General features: G+C 38.2%; 1 protein-coding gene and 1 long non-coding RNA gene across 4 annotated transcripts in view; both read left to right on the top strand.

Annotated features, from left to right (window-relative positions):
* The window catches only part of Dop2R (dopamine D2-like receptor), a 96,846-nt gene that overhangs the window by 21,266 nt on the left and 62,814 nt on the right, over positions 1-12,766 (top strand). The window lies entirely within an intron of this gene.
* On the top strand, positions 7,416-11,859 carry LOC138183604 (uncharacterized). Its single transcript, XR_011174097.1, has 3 exons — positions 7,416-9,362; positions 9,456-9,855; positions 10,072-11,859. It is a non-coding gene; the product is annotated as an uncharacterized LOC138183604 (long non-coding RNA).

Here is a 12,766-nt window from a genome sequence, read left to right as displayed (position 1 = left end):
CGATACATTAGCCAGAAAATCCTTTAGCGTTTGGAACTCGAACTAGTTCGAGGCGTATTTTCTTTCGCGTCGAACGTTCGGTACTGTTTTCCACCCTCGCTGGATTAATTTCGGTTCTATGAACCCTAGTACCTCGAAACAATAATCTTCTACGTTACATAGTAACGTTACTTCTAAAGCTTTTTCACGGTTGACTAGTAATTGGATGCATCTCCGTGCATCGACTATTTCAATGCGAAAATAAGAGAAGCTAGAAGGACGACGATCAAAATCGAATCACTGATGTTTCGTTGTTTCTATTTCCCGTGCGTGATAATTACGTACACGTGTATACATACAGAAGGATATTAATTCGTAAAAGTTTGATTTGTTCGCTTGGTAGTTCGAAAGAACAATAGCTAGTTAATCAACAGCGAATTAGTACAAGGCTCGGCTAATGTCGAAGGTCGACGTCGCGACGTTTTCACTTTAAAACGACAGTTCTAGTCTCGCGAACTTTTCGATAAAACGAGCAGTTTGCCGAGTTGACGCCAGGAGGTTAGCGATCACGCGATCCTGTTTCTCCTCTTGATCTGCTTCTGTTAGAAGTTTTCTTCGCGTAACTTGCCGTTCTATTTTTTCTTTTTTAAGAAGAACTTGACTGGTATGGACGTTTAGGTTAGCGTGAGCAACGTTAATTAATAGTCGGGCGAAATCTGTTTCCTTGAGCTGGCACGTATCGATTGCATCTCGTGCATCGAGTGTCATGCACAACGTGAACGTGTTTCGTATCGGAAATGAGATTCGTACAAGCGATAGATGCAATCTAACGAAACTTGATGTTCGACGTCAGACCTAACATACCAATTGACAACATTCTCGCGTGAATTCCACGCGTTTTCCCATATCCTCGGTTAATTTCGACGCAATTATCTTGCTGCGAATCGAATTTCATTCAAATTACGTTTGCGAGCGTTCCGCAGTTTAGCTTTAAAGTGTATTGTATTTTGCTTCCATCGTATATTACATTGAAATTCTAGACCGCGAATAAACTCCTCGATATTTGCAAACTCGTAAACCCAAGAATATCTCGTTATCGATATTGCGCTCACTCAGCCTCATTATATACATTATTCATTATACATTTCGTGATGTTTTCGCCTAGCCTTAAAATTCTTAAAGCATATCGAAAGACCCTGACCCATTGATCTTTGATCAGACCGTGTTGATCATTAATGTCACCTACTGTAGCGCTATTTAAGTATTCTTTAGGGCATAGAATTTTCTGTCGGTCACGCCCAACAGTTTTCACTGTATTTTCCTTTACAGGAGGAGAAGCGAGAGCGTTAGTTCGTGAAAATCGAGTCAATAGTTCATACGTTCAAAATCACATTCCTTTAAAGTTATACGCGCTTGTTCGCCAACTATTTTGCGCCCGATGGAATTGTATGCTTCAAATGCTATCAACAAGAATATCGAATCTCGCGGATTTCTCTGATAAATAACTGGTTTAATAAAATCAACGAGGATATCGTTAGAGCGCGATAGAACGTTGGTACGAGACAGAGGCAGCATCGAAAGGACTGAAGCTCGCTACGGTCACGGAAGAAAGTTCAGAAATTTTCGCCGAAATTGAATTGGCGCGTGCAGAGTGAAATTTAATGTTACCTTCCAATGCTGGTATTCGGCCGGCTGCTTTTGACGACCGTTTCAAAAGTTTCAGTCTGCGATGCGCCAAAGAAATTTCCTTTTTTATCGCTTTGAATTCACATTCATCGTTGTCCCCCAATGGAGAGACATTGGCGAACAATATAGTCGATTTTAAGATAAAAGTTGCGAGGCAATAATTTTAACGCTTTGAAGTAGATGCCCGAGCGAATCCTCACCGGTGACTACCGCTTTTTTCGCCATAGTATAAGCGAGTTGCAAGCCCTTGAAGAAGTCCCAATTGCTCCGCCCTCGTTTCCTCGCCCTTCGATAAGAGCCACTTTTATCAGGTGACTTCTTATAAAAAGGTTTCGCAGTAAAAAGACGAGCCAAGTCGATCGAGATGCGATAGAAAAAAAAAAATGGAACGTATTGTTCCAGTACTGCCGCTTCTTCTTCGTAGGTATTTCGATTTCTAGTTGGTTGAAGGATAGCTCGAATTTATTTGCATCAAAGGACTGTCTTTTCAGCAAGGGGCAGATACAGGAAGGATATACGGTCGGTAAAGCTTGCATGGGTAGTTTACAAAGTATACACATTTGTATGCGCATAAACGGCCGGGTGTCATTCGGGAAAGTTGTCGGATGTTCTTTGATTCTTCAGCCGATATATCCCAGGTGAATATCGTTAAACTTGAATCTCTAAAATTCTTCGAATTATTGCGAGTCCACTCGCCATAAAATTTGCAGCGTAGATCGAATGAGTAATGGTTACATATTCTTCTGCGAATAAAGCGTCGTTTCTTATTGCCGATCCCAATCACGCGTAAACTCGTGGAAAACGAAATTCAGCAACGCTTGTCAGAAGTATGTTTAAAGAGTATCTACCAAGAGAGCAATGCGTCAGTCGCGTATAACGTATTGGATTTTCAAGTCTTAAATACTACACGAAATGACGGAGCGATAAAACTGTCTAGAAAATTGGAGCGAAAGATTTTTAACGTTGGCTGTATGTTCGTTATACAACAAGGAGGGTACAGAGAAGAAATTTCTAGAATTTGCTTAAAGAATTTCTATCTCACCGTAAAATTAATTACTTTCGGAATGGAACTGTAACAGCAGGTAATTATCGAATATTGGACGTATTATTCAAACGGATGACATTTAACGGGAATTTCAATGTTATCGAGAGAATTGTGACGGACAACGGTTCGACGTCGGTGGAAATGTAAAAACGGAATATATGTAAAATATTGGAGAAACGAAAGAATTTGTACGACCAGAAATAGTGCGATGATCATCGGCAAGCGTCGAAGCGAAATTTTCTAACTTAGTTTTGACCAACGTTCGCCGCTCGTTTTTATTACGAGGATCGATAACGAAATTGGACTTGAACATTTCAATCATGGACGCGCATATGTAGTAGGTATGAAGAAGGAAAGAAGTCACACATAGTGTTGCGCATTTTTTAAGTCGAAGTAAAACCCACTTTTCGTGCGGTTTCTGCTAAGTTCACTCGTTCTCTCAACTCTGTCGGTAATTCAATCATATTAATTACTCGTAATGGTATGCCTTCTGGTGTCTCTTGAGGCGTGACTCCAGGAAGACACCTTGATGAGCTTATTTAATGTCCCTTCAGGGTTTCCAGTGAATTTTCCAGCAGCGTGTAAAAATGAAAGTACAGCTATAAGATTTAAATAGACCCCCATACCACGACGTATTATTAGTACGCTGGACTTGCGCGATAAAAGCCGCGTGTATAACAATTTTGTAGCGTAAAAATTTGTCTTTGAACGATCTATGCCCAACTATGTTTCTCGTTCTTGCGATACGATAATCATTTATTTGTGTAATTTACCATATTCGCTGACAGTTATTATCGCGATGGTTTCGAAGGCAGTCCCGAAATAATTACGAGAAATGCAGTATTTGCTCATTATTTTTCAGCGCAAATGCGTCGATTTGTTTCCACGTCAAAGAGTAAAATCCAAAATGTCGTCCTAATTAATTCCTTTCTCATTCGAAGCATCGTACATTGCTTAAAGACTTTTGCGAGTTTTGAGATTAGCCTTGAAGCCTTGGAAGTAGTATTCTCAACGATGGTATTTCAATTGCTCAAAGAACAATGTTATTTCTATATTATCTCCGTCGTGTGACTACGAATTTCGATGAAATTTCATTTTTGAAATACGTAGAATTCGTAGGCTGGCTTTATTTAAGTCCCACGAAGGCAATATGCCGCTTCGTCAAGTAGAATAAGTCGTTATACAATCAGACGCTATTAAGAAGCAGTCTCATGTTGATTTTAGCTGTTATCAGCTATGAAAAGCATAAAAGTCTGCCACCTTCGCTCAATAGTATTTAAGCGATAATGTATCCCATCTTCCTTTCAAAACATCTAAATTTCATGGTACATACTCTCAGACAAGCGCTGCGTTAGAGTTGCCATTAGTGGAATCCTAGGGCACTTTTAAGTAAAACAGACTCTTTCAACGGATAGTTTACTGCTGTAGACTTGGTCCAATTTTTAATCGCTTAATCCTTTTCTTCTTGTTTTATTTCGTCGAACTGAATATAATTTTTCCCCAAATTTAGGTTCGCTAATTTTCCTTTGCTAAAATTCTTTGCTAAAATCCCCTGAATTTTAGTATCGAGAACATTATTTTTAACACCTTGTTTTATTTATTTAATTTTGTTTATTTAACACAAATGTATTATTACATTATACATTTGGTTATATGGTAGATTATGTACTTCAGTTAATAGCCTGCAGAATTTCGTAATTCTTGCAGAAGTTGAATGATAGACTTTCTATGTGACGATTTCTATATCACACGAATCGTCCTGGATATCGTTGTTATATTACTTACAAGACCTTGGCGATTAAAACGAGAAACTTTGCAGCTAGCAATGTTAGCCATTTGAAAAAATTTGTTCACGAATAGTTAGGTACTACCATACGCGGTCAGTGAATTCTACTATTATTAATTATTCTAGTATTATTTGCTATTTTAATATTATTTATTGTTTATTACGAACTTGTTCGTTTCCATATCGTTGCTTGCAGTTTGCGAGAGATTTATGGTAGCGCAGGTTAAACGATTGGTTCGAGAAGAATGAATATCGCAGGATCAGGAACAGGATTTACGGTGCTATTTTCAAGAGTCCGGATTCTCCAGCCACGGAACAAAGGGTCCAGTAATTACGGTCATGTTTTCGAGCTTGTTCCCTCCTTCTCGGACGTTGAATCTCTTGACCATCTTTTCTCTTTACCCAATCCACACTTTCTACCTTCCAACCCCCTTTACGATTTCTCTATTTTTTTATTTTCAATATAATGTCACCCGTTATATCGTGGCTCATGCAATCCGCAATCCATTGTCCATGCGCTCTCACTCTCTGAAACAAGTTTTCGTGTTTTTAACTTGTTTGTTGGAAACACAGGAAATCTGTAGCGTGCATGAAGCAAATTCCAGAATAAGGAAGATAAAATATCTAAAGTGCCGAGGTATCGTTAAAGGCATAGAACGGATGCATTAGTTTAAAGATAACTACAGGAGAAGGGAAATACGTAATAGGTGCCTTAGTGATTACGTTCGCTATCTCATAATTATCTATGTGAAACCTTGCGTGGCATTACGCGATCGGCTATTACATTGCTATGATTGTAACAAGAGATTGTTTAACCGAGAAATGTGTATAGCACCTGACTATAATTCGACGCCATGTTGCGCTATCGGGTACCGTTTATCGATCACCTGTGCAGACGATTGAACGTAGCCTTTCTAAACAGGCCGATCGAAAGGCAGAGTCGTCTGCGGTCCCTTGTTTCATCGTCTGTGAACGTACTCGCGAAAGCTCGAAAGGTCTTTTATGCGCAGCAATGCCTCGAAAAATAACGCTCTCGAGGGCTGAAAGAGATTGGAAAACGAAGAAAAATGTTATAGAAGGAAATTCGAAGCTGTTCGATCCTCGGAAATAGGAAAGGGAGCAGGAACTGCGCGTTCTGCGAGCACGGTGTCGAATAAACCGTGGCAACGTAAAAGTTTCGATTGCATTTGAAAATGGAAAAACCACGTGTGTAATGTATCGCAAAGTTCTTGTAAGCTATTCCTGTATGCATGGTAACCAAACGTGTTCGTTTGTACTAGCGGCCATTAAAAATAATGGGTTTAAGTTATCATGGAATGAAAACTGACGTAACAACGCGATTCAGAGATATTTCAGCCGAATTTTTTAACCTCTTCAACCAAAACGAACAAATTTACGATCCTTTGGTACAAACGGTGCGTACGTAAAAAGATTGAAACGAGAAACCTTTTTACACGGCGAAAGATGTCATATAACGAAGACGCAAAGCAGATTTTACTTTACGATCTAAGCGTGAACGTGCAATACGCGCACTATTGCACACGATGTGAATAACAACTACTTTCCCCGGTTAATCTTTACAGTTTCACATAAGCAAGCATAGGGTTGGACGACGTCGCATTTCAAGTTGCATTCATTTCGTTTATCACCGTCGTAATATTTGCTAGGCATCTGCGTTTACAAAAGCCTGATTTATGGTACAAAGTTGAGTTATCAGAGGTTTAGTTCGATCTTCCGATTCATCCTTTACGGTGATACGTGCGAAATATCTCATCAATATCTAATTAATATCGTCACTAATATCTCAAATGACGACGGTTGATCATACCGTGTCGCAAATTACGAACTAATAATAGTCATGCCGATATGGACAAAATGATAGCGAAATAGTTTCAGAACTATAATCAGAAACCGAGTGCTGCTAACTTACGACTTATCCAAACGGTTAATGGCAGCGACAAGCTAATTACTGAGCGTTAACGACGAGGCTAATGCTTTTGTAAAAATTATTCGCCAACTCAACATCGATGTAATATTTCACAAGCTATGACTTTATAAGAGCACAAACCGGATCAGTCATCATCACAGTTTATTAGCGGAAAGTTCCAAAACTTTAACTGATACAGGAGAACGTTTACTTAGCAAGTTTTGTAATTGCGCTATGAAACTGTTATCGAGATATACCACGTAAACATTTACATACTCTACGAATTCAAGTAAAAGCATTCAAATTTTATAATTCTAATTTAAAAAGGAATGAACGATTCTTCCAAATTCTGGAAATTGCTTTAAGGTTTAAAATATATAGGAATATCATACATTTTCTAGCAGCATAATATCTAGCCTTTCTTTTTCATTTTTCTTTGTCGTTGGACCGGAATACGAATTGGAATCGCTAGAAACTGGAATAATATCCGACCTGGCCTGCACCTTCGTTATCTTTTCTACGAGACTGTTTGCCTCACATCCCTCTCGAATGAAAGAATTTTATATATAAAGTATAGGTACCATCGTTCGAACTTTGTTACTTCGATTTTCGATTTTCCTCGTGTATTTGCCATGTAGTTTTGAAAATTGGACTATCTACGGATAAATTCGATGAGCGTAATACCCTGCATAAATTTCGACGGAATTTCGTCGATGTTAAATTTTCAACGACCGTGTATAAAAACTATCCAGTTAAGCTAGCAATTGACCATTAAAGCGAAACGCAGGTCGTTTCGCTATATAGTCTGATGGCCGCAGGATATACAGCCAGATATTTAAAGGTCGTTTCTAAAAATATCATTGAAAATGCTCTGCAACTTTTATGCGACTGACGTAAAGCTCGATATTTCATTGTATCTTTTCGAAATTAGATATTAATTTACTACTCGATCGCAGATGATAAAATGACGGATATGTGTTTTAGTCGATTGTTTTATGGTGCAGTATTCCGAGTGTCTGCATTATACTTTTTCGAGTATCGAAGAAAGACGCATTAGGAAAAAGCACTTTCGTCCCAATTTGTTACGAAAGAAGACGAAAGCCTACTTCAGGCTGAGCTTGAACAGCCACTCGTAAATGTTTTGCCGAGAAAAACGTTGCACTTGTTGCGCTTACATTCAATCTCCGTAGCATATTTTTTGCATCTTTAATTATTCCTTATTTCTATGGCAATTATTAAACATTATACAGTTACTAGATAAGACTTGCAACGCTATAAAAAGTTCCATCATTCGCAGTTACTTGCGCTCCATATTTCACTTTACAGACGAGGAGTTTAAATTGTCGCCAAATATCGCATCTTGAGAAGTTAAAGAAACGGGTTTCGATGATCAAAGTTACACGGCGTACGAAACTTGTTAAACTACGTGGATTACTACGCGTCATAGTAAAGTGACGGTAAGATGCAACATTTACAATAAAAGGGTCGTGCTTTTGTGAAATATTTTGTCTGTGTGAAAACAAAGAGGAAAGTAGAATATCGAGAAACATTTAAAGATTGTCAACACGGTTCTTAAAACGTACGAAAGATTTACATTTCGCATTTGGTTAATTTCAATTTCTTCACAAGGAAAGAAGCTTTTCCAGTTGTCGGCGCATTTGAATGCTTTTATTGCGGGTCAGTAGATTTTTCGGTTCGAATAACTCCGAGAAAAAAATGTGAGAAATTAATGTTTGTCATTTTATAGTTGGTAAACCCTCCTCGTACGTTTATGATCACGAGGGTGCCCGACTGTTTTCCAATTGCGAGCTTTTGCAACGCTATCGTAGATGTAATCGATCCCGAATATATATGGCGCGTGCTTGCGATCGTGGCGAGTTTCGTAAACGGAACGAGAGGAAATAATTTACGAAAGGGGCTAAAATACGGTGACCGTAACGCGACTGGCATGAACAATGCAAGACGCAATTATGGTTATTGCCGGCAATCGTGACTCGTTACAGAGTTTGCGGAGTCCACAGATCGAACTTGATTTACATGACGTTCGGTTACATTACTTAGCTCTGTGTTTGACTTAATTCAGATTTTAATGTTGTACACATCGAATTTCTCGGTTCTCTTTGCATAGATACGCGATACAGATGCTGCTTCCTTCGTAAATCTTTAAATTTAAATATTTCGGAGATTGCATGTTCTCCAGTCCATTTTCTACATAGTTGAATTCGCATGGAGAAATTGACAGAGAACCCAATATCTTGGGCTGCTTTCCGCATTCGTCTTGCCGGTAACTCGCCCTTAACCAACGGAGTTTCAGTCTTCGATCGGCCCGTGTACTCGCATTTTTTCATTTTCTTCTTTTTTCTTCTTTGGTTCCTCGAAAAGTATTTCGAAGTATTTTACCTTGAAGCGAGTGGCTTGTGCCACTAAGGTGGCAGACAGTTTATGGGCGACCGCTTTAGTTTCCGATCAACTTTACAACAGCGTTTTTAAAGATTACTTGTTTCTTCGAAAACGCTTTATCCAGCTAAAAATTTACCCAGAAAAATTCTGCTCGTTATTTATGCATTTTGCAAGATTTAAGCTAATTATTTTTCTGCGAATTGCTAAACATAAAGAAACATGGTGTTTTTGCAGAAACAAACATTTATTCCTACATTTCCTATTTTGCACATTTATTCGCCATTGCTTTGTTATTTCTTTCTGGCACATATGTTATACTTTCTCTCTGATACCATTGAGATATACCTTTCTACATTACCATGTATTTGATGTTTTTGTTACTTCTAGCACCATTTACGTGCTATTCGTAACGCTGCCTCGTATGTACATGTTACTAAAAATTTCTTTAAAATTCTTTTTGCAGATCTTTGAAATTACTAGAATTTTCCATGCCCGTCGGCGTGAGTCATTTTCAAGATTTGCTTTAAATAAAAAGCGAGGTACACTAAACGTTTTGACGTGTATGGAAAATGTTTTACCGCCGTGGATATTCTAGCAATACGAAAGATCGTCTCAGCTTTTCAATTTTACAGGTTGAAGCGAGATCATGAAAATTGCCATCGAGCTCGTGTCGTTTTGTAGCAAAAGGTCGACCATGAAGAGGCGAATAAACCTGACAAGATACAAATCCTTCTTCGGTAACTGAAATATACTGGTGTGGAGGGATGGTGAATGTCGTTCGGTCTGCAGCAACACGATGAAATATGAAGCATCGGGGCAAATAGGACGAATGGAAGCGTGTTGCTTCGTGATTTGTAATGTTGCGAGCGTGACGAACGATGTTGCGGTCTTAATAAATCGACGGGCTTTCATCGAAAACATTTAAAACGAGACAAACTGTTGACTTTCTACTGAGAGACGAAATCTATGAGTTCTATAAGAATCAAATCGTTAACGGGCTTACATTCGCTGAAAACAAAAGAAAGTCAATAGGTAAGTCTGAGCGATTTGTCGCTCGAAATAGACTTTATATAAAAAACGTTCTACGATCATTTAAATCTCGTTGAACGTTACGAGAAACTCGCTGAAATGTGACGTACTCTTAGTCGATAATAAATCTTGCAAAGCTAGCGATACCAGAATACAAAAATACCTATACGATTTTACGAGTAAACTGAACTCATGCAGATTTTCCTCCGTATACATCAGGAATTTTTTTAACGGTAAGTGCATCAAACGTGGCCCGAATTTGGCTGTGGCAATGGCGGTAGAAAGAAAATACGAGGACACTGGGAATGGAAAAACCAGTGAGCGTAACACAAGACTCGAAATGGAGCGAATAGTTTGATTTTGCACGTACGACCGTTCGGCATCGTAGCTGGTATCATTCGTTTACTCTTACATAGGAATCATGTTGCTGCATATTGGACGAGCGAGTGAAAATAAAAGACGGCAAAGAACAATCGTTTCGAGCCGCATAATTCTCCATATCGGATTTGTCTTTCTTTTCAATGGTTTTGCTACTCTCCATTAAAATTTATTGGATTGGATCGATCACACCGTTGAACGAATTTTACCAAATTCGGTATTTTATATCACCAAACAACATACTCTTCTTCGTAAACACAATAAGCTAACTTGTTTGTTAATATCAATAGTTATATACATACAGAGATTTTCAAAACTATTGCAATACGTTTTGAAACCGAATAACTTTTTTAAAATTGGTCTAAACAACTGCAATTCTTTTTAGGAATCAGGATGGGAATAGTTAGTTCACTGGGTGAGGTATAAAAAAAATTTTAACGAAAGTTGCAATTGGTCGGAATCGCGAAGCAAAAAGTAAATTTCGCATTTTTCAACTTTTTCATCTTAGTTTGTAGTGAAAATTTAAACAACACATTTTGAACATTTATAGCGGTTATATATACCTGCTGAAAATTTTATTGAAATGGGTTGATGCGAAAACGAGCGACAGGGATGGAAAGATTGCAGATTTCAGACAGAAAATCCTGAAAACCTTGATTTTCGCTATTTTTAAACGTCTGTAACTCACAGCAACGTTAACCGATTTCGATGAAATTTTCAGCATATATATAATTAATTCAGATATTCAAATTATGTTGTTTAAAGTTTCATTAGAAGCCCAGATAAAAAAAAGTTGAAAAATTCGACCTTTACTTTTTTCTTCCCGTGTCCGACCAATTTTTCAAATTTTGCTAAAATTTTTTTTCTATGTCACCCAGTGAACTAATCCTCCGAACTCCTAAAAGGAACCGCGGTCGTTTGAACCAATTTTAAAAAAGTTATTCAGTTTCAAAGCGTGTTGCAATGGCTTTGGAAATCACTGTATATGTATATGCATATTCGAACGTAAATTATTACAGTGTAATAGTACAGAAGGCTTTCATTTCTTCCAATTTCCTTTGACTTTCGTTTAGGAAAGAGAAACCGCGATAAGCTCAATCTCTTTGTGGCTGTAAGTTAAGGTCTTTTTTTATCTTCCGTTACTGTAGGAGCAATCCTTTCGAAATCGATCTCATTTCAGTGGATAGCTATTTTCCAGTAATCTGATTGATGTCCGAACAAGCGATAATAGCAATTTGTTGAAGCAGCAGCTATACAAACAAAGCTGATAGTAACGTGACAATGTAAGTATTATCGCGAATCAATTTATTTGATACTTCACAATATGATCCCATCTTCGTCGATATTCCAATTGAGGTAATGAGTCGGAAACGAAAGCTTTGATACTAGCGAAGTGTATTTGTTGGCGAGATCGACTGGAAGTGAGAAAATGAAATTGATCCTTTACGGTTCAAATAATACGATGTTGAAACGGTGAATAATTTTCATAATTAGAATACTGTGAATCAATCCATTATCAACGAAGCGTTACTCATATGGATAATGTGTAATCTCGTTTTACGAGTTTGAAACACGCACTGACGTTTAATTAACGGTGATTCGATATCTAGCATGTCTCCCAGAAGAAAATGACGGTTTGATATAAAATATGAAAATTTATAGTCATTGTGAATTTTTCTTCGATGTTATCGAATAATAGATATCTTTTAAATATAATATAATGTACATATACATATATATATATATATAGAGAGAGAGAGAATAACTAATAATGGACATTGATTAACGCGACTGAAACAATGCTCGCGACGACGTAGGAGAATGAAAAAGTCGATTCGCGACGGAAGGGGGGGATTCTTTTTAATAGTTTGAAACCTCTCAATTTTCAACTCGCCAAATAACGTCGAAGCAGACGCCGTCGTGCAATTTCTTTTATTCGTGGCGTGCAACTTTTCAACATATACCAGCAACGAGGCGACGAAGTGATGGAAACTTTGCCTGGAACGACAAGTTTCAAGCGATATCCAAACAAGAAGAGAGGAATCGGTCGCTCTTGGCATTTAAACAGGCAAAAGCCACGATTTCGCGCGCTCCTCTTATTTGCTTTGCCATCAGGAAAACTTAGAGAGCATATCTACCAACGTTTCACGCGCTACCTGTGCTTCGATCGATCTTCTCTGATTTCGTAGTCGAGACGTTGTCTTAACTCTGACTGATGTTAACCTGGCACGAGACGATATGCGCGTTGACCTCAAGATTAATGTTCCCATAGATTAGCGGCAGCGATACTCTTGATACGCGATGAATAGAAAAACTCACTCGCGATTGGATTTTTATCATGCGTGCTCTTCTTATATAGCTACCGCTTAACCCTTTCAGATATCGCGTTGTAAAATACCATTTAAAGGGAAAATCAGCCGGCGAACGCCTCGAGATTGATTTCTGATTTCAAGCCTTGATTCCGGCCGTAACTTTGGTAGACCGGTTTGCTTCTACGTTTCTCCTTCCCGGGAGGAATAGAATTGGAATATCTTAA

The sequence above is a fragment of the Bombus flavifrons genome, chromosome 9 (genome assembly GCF_040668555.2).
Source record: "Bombus flavifrons isolate JBK064 chromosome 9, iyBomFlav1_principal, whole genome shotgun sequence".
Taxonomy (NCBI): domain Eukaryota; kingdom Metazoa; phylum Arthropoda; class Insecta; order Hymenoptera; family Apidae; genus Bombus; species Bombus flavifrons.
The sequence above is the reverse complement of the archived record's forward strand: the minus strand, read 5'-3'. Positions and strand labels throughout refer to the sequence as shown.